This window comes from Colias eurytheme, chromosome 26 (assembly GCF_061535395.1).
Source record: "Colias eurytheme isolate Ceu_HAF_F1 chromosome 26, ilColEury1 Martin Lab GWU primary, whole genome shotgun sequence".
NCBI lineage: Eukaryota > Metazoa > Arthropoda > Insecta > Lepidoptera > Pieridae > Colias > Colias eurytheme.
In genome coordinates, this window is record NC_143005.1 from 5,912,855 (window position 1) to 5,925,810 (window position 12,956).

The following is a 12,956-nucleotide window of genomic DNA, read 5'->3' on the forward strand; positions in this document are numbered from 1 at the left end:
CATTAATCTTTATCCAATTCAATAATATTTAAGTAATAGTTGAAGTTTTCTTTTGCAATTGTTTATTAAAGCTAAAGCTAAGGAAGATAAAACAAGAGAATATTAAACCTGGCCAAAGTCTTTACTTTGGTCGGGTTAAAATACAATTATTTTATTTTTAAACATATTTTGTAATCTAGTTTTGCTACTGAGCAGATGTTACTGAGAATTACATAATATTATGTTAATAAAGCATTGTGTTACATGTTTTCCCGTGGGAGTAAGATAATTTCCCGCGTTAAAATGTGATCTTTGTTAGCCCACTGAAAAACGTGTTAATCGCTGTGTTTAGACATGATGGAAGGACAAACAAACAGATCCAAAATCTAATATCATTATTTATTATATTATATAGATATTATATAGATGTTTTAATCAAATATGTATAATAACTAATAGATTGTAGGTAGCCCTCTCTTTTGATATTCTCGAATACTCGTAAGGTACGAAAAGTATTAACAAAAATGTATTTAATTTATTCATCTATACATATAATAAATCTGTAGAAGGGTCAATTCTGTACATTGAAAATATTGAAAAAATAAATAGCAGGGGGTGTTACTGGATCGATACCAAACCCAAATATGTGATTAAAAAATTTTTTGTCTGTCTGTCTGTATGTGAAGACATCACGTGAAAACTAACTGTTCGATTTCGATGAAACTTGGTATAATTATACCTTATTATCCTGGGCGCAAAATAGGATACTTTTTATTCTGGAAAAATACGTAGAAAAAAAATAATCTTAATTTTTCAGTTTTATCCATAGACGTTGTTCTGTAGAACCGCGAACACACGTTGCGTATTATTATAGGCCTAGCCGTATTTGGGTCCAATAGATATTTATAAGATGTCATTGTCAGAGTTACTCAAAATGGAGACCATCCACGCGAAGACCGACATCCGCGCGGACGGAGGCGCGGGCGGAAGCTAGTAACTAATATGATCTAAAAATAGCACAAAAAATAAAGTACACAAAATCATAACACGCTACATACCAATACAAGGTGTTTATTGCGAATGACATCACGATATTTTCCTAGATCTCTTTGTCCTTATTTACGTTTGACATTGAGGTACCGAATGTTAAAGTATACGGAACATATCAATTGATTTATCGAATGAATAATAATAGGTACCTGTTACAGTACGATTCACGAAAGATGACCACAAATGGCGGCCGTCTGCCCACGTACATGAATTACTTTTTGGTTTTGCATTACCAGCGTTTACAACATTACACAAATTATTTAACCAACATCAAAATATTATTTTGTCTTAAGTCTGTTCATACGTGCGCAGACGGCCGCCATTTGTGGTCATCTTTCGTGAATCGCACTATACTTACTTTGAACATTTATCAATAAGTTTTTATTTGAGAGAGCTTTCCTCCTGAGGTACGTCGTTGAAATAATGATTATAAAACATCTAGTGATCGAAATATATATCTATAATGGTACTTTACTAAAAATAATACATAATAATATTATATTTAAAAAAAATGTTGTGTGGTTTTATGAAACCACGGTAAAAGTGAAACTTAGGCACAAAATTATCGTATTTGTACGATAATTATCGTACGGTTCGACCGTCACGCGACATGCGCTACACAGACCAAAAAGTTTGAGACGATGTAATAAAAGTTTCACTTTAAAAATCATGCAATTAAAATAAATTATTACTTACGTCTGTCTGTCTTTTCTTCAGGCCTAAACAAATGAACCGATTTGAATTAAATTTGGTGCAGAGACTGTGGGAGACCTTAGAAAGGACATAGGTTAGATTTATTCCCGAAAATCCCAGAAAGGATTTTCCTTTGACTATGTGGGCGAAGTGGGGGCGAAAAGCTAGTAAACAATAAAGCAATAGACATCAAACCATTCATATAAATTAAATTTCATAATTGAAGAATTGGAATCCTATAGCAGCTCAAGTAAGCTTTTTACAAAACCATACATAGGAAAATAGTTCCTAGTTACATAAAAGTGTAAACAATGGATAAATCTCAGTACCAGGGTGCCATGAACTGCCACTGTTCATAATAATATGTTTGTTTCTCAGACTACTAAACCCATTTAATATCTATTGTTATAATGTTGCGGGTAAAGTTTGTTCACTTTTATCTATATCTTAATCAATTATCACGATTTCAATGTATTTTTCTCAAACTAAATATTACAGTTCAAGGTTGGGATTTTTAGAGCAAAATTTAAATATGTAATGCCATTTTCGCACGCATATTCCAAAATATTGTAGGTACGCTCTTTCTTTAACTGACTTGAATATGTTCACCACTTTCTATGTCGAAACTAGAATCTAAGTAGGTTCAAAATAAGATATCTACTTATTATTTAAATTGAAAGAAATAATATTTTTATGTTAGGTTAGGTAAGTTAACTTCTTACTGATAAATATTTAGTATTCACATAATTTGAGCACAATCTAGGTACCAATTCCATGTACATTAGAATCATAGTCACCAGTAACAAATTCACCGATTTTTCAAATAATTTTCAAATTAATTAGAACATTTCAATTGCACATTGCGCTAATCGCAACTCAACTAATTGTATTTAATTGATTTTCTTTTAAATTAATTACATGGTTAATTTACGATTTGCCCCATGTCCCCACTTGACCTGCAACATAACTTATCACACCGCACCGATATAATGATAACGGTTAGTTTACACGGGGGATTGCACATTGCATGCTCTTCAATTGAAATTAACTGATTGTATCGTATTGTTTTATAAACAATGCAATTAAGGGTTAGTGATGCTTTAATTAATATATTTTTTGTAACATACACACACAATAATTCTTACTGTTAAAACACACAGAAATTAAATGTTTTGTAAACAATAGATAAAATGTATAATTAAATCATGATAGAGTAATTAATATTTTACTAAAATGGAAAGATGTTTCGAAATAACATATTATTAATAACTCAATCTAGGATTAACACAAAGTTGAGTTATTATAGAGTACCTAATCGATGAATGTAAGATTTTTTAAAATTGCCTTATGCCTACCTCGCCTCACCGTTAGAAGGAATAACTTTTTAAATTTATCACTCTGTTTACTTATCTACTAAACATATCAATGAAGATATCTTAAAAACATGGTTATTTGAATTATTCGTTTCATGCACAACTTTCAAAATAGTCTAAATTATCCTAACTTTTTAAGTCACTCAACACACAATAATCGATCATTAGACCTTTCAAGTTTCACTCTCATTGCCCAACGAGATATCAAGGACATCTAACTGCGCTATATATCGCAATATTGTTTACTGTTACCAACATTGTAAGTTTCGAGCTTTGTTTCGGATCTTCTGAATAATTAACACTACTTAAATTAACCTTAAAAAGTGTTGCAAAATGAATGAAGTCCGTTTGAGCTGTCGATACTGAAAAATTTATACCGCTTTAATATTGTAGTTATTGTCACTTATACTTAATACCTAAGGGCGCTTGTGCACTACAAGGAATTTTACTGTCCGGCATTCCGATTTTTTACGGTCCGGTGTGGCATGAAAAAACCGATGAATTGCTTGTGCACCTGTCCGTCTTTACTCGGATCAGTGCAGTACAGTTCAAGGAAGTATGGCGGTATAATAAATGATTGTTTTTGCATTTTACAAGAAACGAGTAGGTAAAAATATAGAAGGTGAAATATTATATTAGTTACTTCGTTATAATAAAAAGTAACGTTCCGTAAGAGATTTAAAATGCGTGTTTCACTTATTTATTTTAATCGTTGACGAGGAGCTAAATCTATTCCCACTTGAACTTTAACTTACCAACACTTACTTAGATAATAATTATAGGTCAATGCTTGGTCAATGTATATATAAAATAACAATACCGACTTCTCAAATCTCATTGCCAGCTAAAAGAAAGTAAAACAAGAGCTTGCTTTCAATTGGCATATGCAATAAAAAGAGTAAAATCCAAGCAAGTGGGCACTCGAAAACAATTATACCTACAGCGACTCGTAAACTCAAAAAACCATCCGGAATAGGGAAAAGTAAAATGTCGGACAGTAAAATTACGTATAGTGCACAAGCTAGTATTTAGATTAATTGCGTGCCATACCGGACCGTAAAAAATCGGAATGCCGGACCGTAAAATTCCTTGTAGTGGACAAACGCCCTAAGTGTACTAAGCTTGAATTAAATCTATCGAATCTAAAAGAGTTGGTTACAACTTAAATGCAACATACAGCTGAAGCTAATAATAGTTTAATATTTAGATACTAAATACTTAATTCTCTGTACCAAATATGATCCAGATCTCATCACACTTATTTGTTAGTAAAATGTAATAACTTTTTAGTAATCTGTGGTAAAAGTTCCAGAAATCCTTTTATAGCATAATAGTATTGTCACCATTTACCAATGTGATACCTATAATTACATATATCATATATGGTCGTTTTCGTATTACAATGCAGACAATATATCGAATGTATTTTTCATCACAATACATATTGTGACGTAGGCTAGTGCATTTAGAAGGTCAAACAAATACCGATATTAGTATAAAATATAAATTAATTAAAGCAATACAACTATTGGCATTATAATAGAATTTAATACGTCTATCAAAAATATTAAACTAATAAATGTTAAAAACTGCAACAAAAAACCGGAATGTATTGCACGCCTCATAAGCGAAGCGTTGAGGTGGGTACTACTGTCACTTCGCGCAAAACATCTGACTTTTCAAACTTAAAATGTCTTTATGTATCATACATTGCACTTGTAAGATAATACATACACACACATATTAAGAAAAAACACTATTTTTAACGTTCATGATATTTTTGATGTCATTTTTGTTATTTAAACTAGTTAAAAAACAGTTTAAAAAAGTTCTGTCTTGGACGTCCGTGTGTCTGTATGTGCGGATCCTTTTTCTTGTTAAGGTGATGAATTAATTTTTCTAACATTTACGGCCCTTTTTAAACCTTCGTAATTTTTATATTATTAAAGTTGTCGTGATGAAAATTCTTGACAAGAAAGTTCAATAGTAACACAATACGTCTACCGTTTTAGAAACATGATTGCATGATATTTTCTCGATAGAAAAAAAATACAAAGTTCTCATTGTTATTTTTTTTTAATCTCTGGCATCTTCAAAATAACAAACGTAAAGTTACGACTTTTTGGATATTAACTATAAAATATACAACCTATACGTCTACCGTGTTAGAATTTTGAAATATGCGATGGTTTTGAAATAAACAAGAAATACTTGAAATTAGCGCCTGACCAGCCAATATAGCGAGAGCCGCCCTGTACCTTCCTACCCCGATCGCTGCACGAGTCATTCCCGCTACGGCCGTCACACGGGGAACTTGTGTCGCTCGCGCAATCGTAACAAAGGGTGACAACACGATAAGACAAAATGAGACAAATGGGGACAATAAAGAAAATAAGAAGAAGAAACATAAAGGTTGGAGGAAAAAGAATGCTTACAATTGGAACAAATTAATGAAGTAAGTTGGTTTTATTTTAAATTTGATGATAATTGTATTATAGACGATGTTTGATATGTACCCCTGTTTTAAGAACATAACGAATGTGTAAGATTTTTTCATTTATAGCATAAATAATCTTTTCAGAAATCCGGAATCCAGAAGGAAAATAAACCCACTGATTGTTCACAATGTGAACCCACTCCTTGGTTAGTACCTTTATTCAGTCAAAAAAGTATGTTATCAACGCTCTACTGGTTTTATCGCATGATTCCATTTTTAGCAAAAAGCAACAAAGTGCAAAGAAATAAAAAATCATGGTGAACTTAGTGGAAGTATGGTGGACATAATATGGAACAGGAGCTCATTGGAGTAGTATTATATTTAAAAAAAATACGAAAAAATTTCAAGAATTACATTTCTTAGTAGGTGGTAGATAAGTATGTTGTATAAAGAATTTAATGTTGATACTTATTTCATTTATACTTACTACACCTGTGCGGGAAATTGCTTAGTACTAAAACCGGTTTATATTCATATTTACATAGTAATGTGAGTTTTCATTTCGAAAAATTTTGTGTAAGTATATTAAATTGAGTTCCTGGGTGATCTGGAAACACAATTGGGCCCGGAGGATGGCGCTGCAGTCACTCCTCCTAATCACATGAACCGATTTGGATGAATATTTGTGTGCACATTTCATTGTTGTGGGATGATTGGTTGATTCGTTTTCACATTAGCTAATATTATGTATTTTTGTTGTTAGAAAGTAAACTTATTTTTGGTATAAATAAGCCAGTGTTCGTCTCACATTGCTGTACCTGCCTACCTATCCTACCAGGGCCTAACTTTGTTCTCGCTATTTTATTTTGATTATTTGTAATGAATAATTACAATTATAATAGAGTGCAAAAAATAAATACATGCGTCAATATATTTTGTGTTTTTTTTAAACAATTTTTTTATTTAAATAAATATCATTCCGACCGCGGCTTTGCCCGCGTGGAATTAGGTTATATCGTGAATCCTGTTTTATCCCACAGAAGTGTTCAGTTCGGATAAAAAGTATCCTATGTGTAAATCCAGGCAATTAGCTATATTTTATCAAAATTGGTAATGGAGTCTTGACGTGATTAAGTAACAACTAACAAAAAAATATACAAATTAACATCCAAAGTTTCGCATCAGTTTTACTGTATTAGCGATATCTTCCACTCTTGACTTTGACTGAGAAGAATTAGGGTTTATAACTTCTTTCAGAAATAGTACCTTTCATTTCTGGGCATGATGTAATATCTACGTCAGCATCAAATTCTATCTAAATCAGTAGTCCGCTTAATTAGGTACCATTTCATTTTTTCAGAGTAACAATATTTTTTGTTATTTTAAAGATTATTTATAACCTGTATTATTTTGTAATAAAGTAAACATTACGAAATAATAATAATTAATAATTATTAATAATGTCTAAGTAGTTGTTAAAAAGAAGATAATTTTGTGTTTATAAGCAAGAAAATAAAACCAATAAATCAACAATTAAATATATGTATAACAATATTATAACTGTATGACGACTCCATACATGTCTGTCCCGAGTCGGCCAGCGGCAGCGCGGCGAGTATGCAAGAATGACTTCGCGCACACCCGCGTTCGCGATAGCGAGCTATTAGACTCCGCCCGCCAAGCAGTGGATTTTTTTTTGTGTATCGTCTTAACACGATAGCGACCGAAATACTTTACTAATCGAGTCTTTTTTTTTCTCTTACGCTTGAGTATGCTCAGGAATAGAACCCTTTCATTTTTCAGGGTCTGATTCGATGTGGTTTAATTGTTATTAAATAAACAAAAATAATAATTAATAAATATTTATTAAAAAAAAATTATGAGGCGTGCACTTTTGGATTTTCCAAATTATTTAAGTTTATTGCTACTCGTAATTCGACTTCCTTAAACGAAACGTGATAAATTGGTTTTAAATGATTATTGATATTGTGAAAGATCCATAAATATAAAATAATAAGCAAAATATAAAAATGGTACTTTAAAATTCTTATTAGAATCGGTTTAGAGATCACAAGGTCACTGCAGATTGAGAAATATCGTATTACTATTCCTCAATGTCAATATTATAATAGAATGATGTTATTAATTTATTCTTAAAGTAGCATTTGTATGTCCATGTTAAATACCTTTGAAAAATGTATTTTTAACTATCGAAAAATATATTATTTAAAATGCCAATATACCTATTAACTTTACCTGTTAGTATCTATACGTTTGGATATGTAACCGAAACCTTTAGATTCGAATTTCATCCATTTTAAACGGACTGATTTAAGTCATAGGTACTTTGTATTGGTACTTATCAAAGATCGACTTTATAAGCGTGTTTTTTTAACTATATTTTTTAATGTTTTTTCAAAAACAAACAAATATATTTACCTCAAGTATTAGAAAACAATATTTTTTTTTACCTAAACACAACCTTAACCTTTCTTCTAACTATTCATTTCGCTCTGATAATTCTTCTTAATTCAGAACAAATCTTATATAACTGACATAACCGTGAGCTGCAAGGTCATACGTGACTTCCTCTATATTTCCGAAGGTCAGAGGAACCGAGGAAATACGTGCTATGATATTGTCCTTTGTTTTTGTAAACCTCTGTGGATTTAAAAGCCGAATGTGTATTTTTTTTTTCGTTTTGTTGCGGTAATTGTAATTGAAGTATCGACGTGATGTGAGTATCATGATTTTATCCTTTAGATATATTTAAATATAAGAGGTTGTTATGGAAATCTTATAGAGACCTATGAGAACAATCAAATATTGGGTATCCTGATTTACCGCAATGTCTCACATTTGCTTAGACCGTTATACATTTTGTTTATAATGATTAAATGTTACAGTTTTAATATTTTACTAACTACAAGTTACAACACTCAATTCAATCTTGGTAAAAAAATTAAATAGGGTGTTCTCAGAGAAATTAAACGTCTTATTAATGTAGACGTTAATCATCATTACTTAAATTTCACTCTATACACACACACACTCTATACTATAGAGTAGAGTAAATGTGTAGTTGCTATACCTACAGTCTATAGCAACATGAAAGTATGATTAAACTTAGGTAGGTATATAGTTAATAGTTATACTGTGGTTATACATACTAGCTTTTCGTCCGCGGATTCGCCCGCGTTTTCAAAGGAAACCCGCGTAGTTCCCGTTCCCGTGGGTTCTTCGGGATAAAAACTATCCTATGTGTTAATCCAAGTTACCCTTTATATGTGAGCTGAATTTCATTGTAATCGGTTCAGTAACATTTGCGTGAAAGAGTAACAAACACACACACATCCTCACAAACTTTCGCATTTATAATATTAGTAGGATCTAGCCACGTACAACAGCTTAATTATACTGAAATAATTTTTATTTATTGTAATTACAAACACACTGTAAGAATCATATTTTACAATTAGGCAGTGGTTCATAATTATTTTTGCTTTATTAGCTCATAATAAATAACTGTGTTCGTGAGAACCCATTTGACATATTGAGCACAGATACCGTTAAAGTTAGCACGCATACAGTAGGTAGATAGGTACCCACAGATTATCCTAGACTAGTTTAATAAGGTCATTAATAAATAAAATAAAAACAAAAGACTTTATTACTATTAAACAATAAACTTAGGTCATTTATACCTCCTGCCATGACAGAAAAAAACTTAAATCATTGTTTATGTAAAAATCTTCTCAAAAAGTTTGTTTACGATACCTCATCCTAACTCTTAATTTGTTGTGTCTAACTCTTAATTAGACTTTAAAAAAGGAATAAATAACTGAGTGTTAACATTGGCCTTGTAATAATTTTGTGTTATTGTAAAAATTACAGGTCGCTTAAAATTAAAATATATTAGCAATATTTGCTTATATTATTATAAGGCTACGCGCACACATACAGCGTTCTGCGTTCCGCGTTCTGCGTTCTGCGTTCGTCAGTTCTGCGTTCTGCGTTCTAGCGCACACAGGATCCGTTCAAGACATTTGTGTTCTATTTCGTGACTCTCCGCACGTGAAATATGTCTCTCGAAAGTTCATCTTCCGAAGATGAAGCCTTGCTTTTGTGGAGTCTAGAGGAGTCAAAAAAAGTAAAAAATGTTGGGTACACCCTATCAACACGAAACGAGATGATATGGGAGAATTTAGTATTCTTATCCCTGAGCTGCTTCAAGATGAAGAGAGATTTTATATTTATTTTCGAATGTCAATAAATAGCTTCAATGAGTTACATGACTATGTAAAATCTGAAATAGAAAAACAAGATACCAATTGGAGAAGACGGACCAGCCATAGCGAGAACGCGAGTTCTTTGTAATTCTGTACAGAGAACGCGAGAACCCAAGCGTTCCGAATGACCGCCGCGGTCTAACTGTGTTCTATGTGCGCCGGCGCTATAGATCCTTCACATTACAAAGAACGCGGAACGCAGAACGCAGAACGCGGAACGCAGAACGCTCTCTGTCTGCGCGTACCCTGAAATTATCATTAACATCTTCTATATAAAACTCAACTCATACATTTATAAACAAATAAAATATATTCTTCGTATAATTAAAAATAAAAATACTAATATTACTTATCTATACTTACTAATATTATAAAGCTGAAGAGTTTGTTTGTTTGTTTGAACGCGCTAATCTCGGGAACTACTAGTCCGATTTGAAAAATTCTTTCGGTGTTAGATAGCTCATTTATCGAGGAAGGCTATAGGCTATAATATATAGGTCATCACGCTACGACCAACAGGAGTGGAGCCACGGGGGTGAAACCGCGCGGAGCAGCTAGTATGCTCATAAAATAAAAAATGCAACCAATTTATTTCCTTCTAATTTGACTTATAACTGACAGTTTCCATGAACATAAATCCTTCAAAAACAAATTATTAATACATCCTGTACATTATCTCATAGATCCCCTGTATCATCGTTTGAACTTCAAATGTCAGAACTTGTAATTTAAGCGTTCTTGCGCACGCGCAAGTAAAATGTCATCTTTGTTCGCGCGCAGCTAGCATATTACGATTAAAGTTATACATAAGTTATACGATACGATTATATGTGACAGATTTAACTTTGATTGAAGATAATCGTTTAACGGTGCATTTACATCAAACGAACATATAGAACATATAGAGTATTCAGTATTAGAACATTGCATAGAATCTTTTCGAACGCACTATGAGCAACGAAAGAATATACTACGCGTGTTTACACTAAAAGAATTTGACATAGTGGGGTTAGTATGAGCATTCGCTCGTTTGATGTAAATGCACAGTAAGAATGAATCAGACGGGGTTTTTCTTTTAATGCGGACGTTATTAAGGGCACTGACTCCCAAGTCCCAAGGCTTCTTTGGCTACATGCTGACTTTGTCACATTAAGAAAAAAACAAAACAAAAGCTTAAGAAACAAGATATTATTTTCCAGTAGGATTTTATACGGTACCATTTTGGCTTATGTTCCCATACCGTGAAAAATCGATAATCGGCGATGTTATGGATTGACAATTTCTCATGTTTATTTTGCAAATGTCTGTCTAGCATTGCAGTTTGCTAATTCTACACGAAAATTAGTCTGTATTATATAAAACTTGGTTTTATTTCCCTCTGCATAATTGATATGATTTTCTAGATTTTAATCTATATACTTATAATATTATAAAGAAGAGAAGCTGCTGAATGCTGAAGAGTTTGTTTGTTTGTTTAAACGCGCTATTCTCATGAACTACTGGTCCGATTTGAAAAATTATTTCGATGTTATACATATAACCCATTTATCGAGACCAACAGAGCTAGTGTAAGTATATTTAGGTACTAGATTTTAATGTAAGTAGGTAGGTATACAGATGGTAACTACCTTTTTCTTATAAGAGTAAACATTTATAATCGTTTCTAAGAGAATTCGATTAAATAACTGTTTGAGTTCACATCCGTCACATACTATTTCCATCCACATGCTTTGCTTGTAAAAACGTAACCCGATTCCCATAGTTATAGTTTCATTCCAACGGTGTTCACTTACACAAGTAAATCGATACTGTAAGATCCTATAACAGTGTTTTCTACTTATAAATACACAGATTTATAGTTAGTAGAAGTAACAAAAAGGTCATTTATTTGAAGAAAAACCTTAAACATAGTTATATTATTTTGTCTTTGTCCTTTATATACATTGCTACACATACCTAATTTGCGTTAATAATAGATAAAAATATATTATTGATACATTTTTTATTCATAATTATAAGTTAAAGTAACACTTGTTTTTACACAAATTATGGAAATAGGTGATGTTCTTGACACAGATGGCCGACCTTGGCTCTACTAAAGAGATTTCTAAATAAAAACATTTATTCACAATGTTTATGTGCAGTGAATTAATTCAATAACCAGTTTTGTTCACGTGTATTGAGAAAAATGTCTTATTGTGCTGTGTATGGTATGGCTTTATCATAGCTTGCTTTTTATTGGATATTATGATGCTGACTTCTTAGAAGGTTACGTCTGCGTCTTTCTTCAGAGAATATTTCTTTGCAAGTTAAGTAACACTATACTAGGTATATGTTACCTATATTTAAGGGGTAAATATATCTCGCTTTGTTCAAACTTGAAATGAAATTATAGGTACCTTATTAATTATTTTAATAAAAAAATACGTCACGATTTGCGATAAGTACTCACTTTTTAAATCGACGTGAATTCGATTTCAACTTGAAAATACAGCAAAACAAATACCTTCTTGTGTTCGTACCTATTGCACGAGTATGATTCAACTACCGTCAATTAAATCTACACTATGACACTTGACTTGTAAACTAAATAGATAACGATAGCTAATTTATTTCAATTCGAGCTATTTAGTGCAGCGACCGACTTTCAAAATTTGTTATTTAATTTGCAATACGTAATAGCTAGTAAATAGGTTATATGTATTACAAATTAGTAATTAGGTAGGTACTATGTATTTAATGAATTTGTCTCTCCATTATTTTGTAAAGACGTACTCTTTACCTTTACTTCAAGCCTTTATTGACTGTAATGGAATTTTGATTGTAAAGTTTTTAGATACTTTGTTATTTATAATGAAGAATTATATTACTTACTAGCGGTCCGCCCCGGCTTCGCCCGTGGTACATATTTACGTTTTCTCTACATAAAAACCATCCTCGTACTTCAAGGAATATAATAGAAAAGAATTATCGAAATCGGTTCAGCCGTTCACACGTGATGCCATGACAACGCGAAACGGGTGCAGACCCGCCGCCTTTTTATAGCTCCCGCCGCCGCGAAGCGCGTCGAACGCGGCAACTGATACACAAAAATAATCCTTATGGCTGCATGATTCTGTATTCACGCGCGATGAC

At 32.2% G+C, this 12,956-nt stretch overlaps 1 protein-coding gene and 1 long non-coding RNA gene across 4 annotated transcripts in view; both read left to right on the forward strand.

Annotated features, from left to right (window-relative positions):
• The window catches only part of tsl (membrane-attack complex domain containing protein torso-like), a 55,320-nt gene that overhangs the window by 16,351 nt on the left and 26,013 nt on the right, over positions 1–12,956 (forward strand). The gene's annotated exons all lie outside the window — the stretch shown is intronic.
• LOC149897201 (uncharacterized) lies at positions 5,134–6,298 on the forward strand. The gene is made up of 3 exons (XR_016458231.1): positions 5,134–5,550; positions 5,677–5,738; positions 5,813–6,298. It is a non-coding gene; the product is annotated as an uncharacterized LOC149897201 (long non-coding RNA).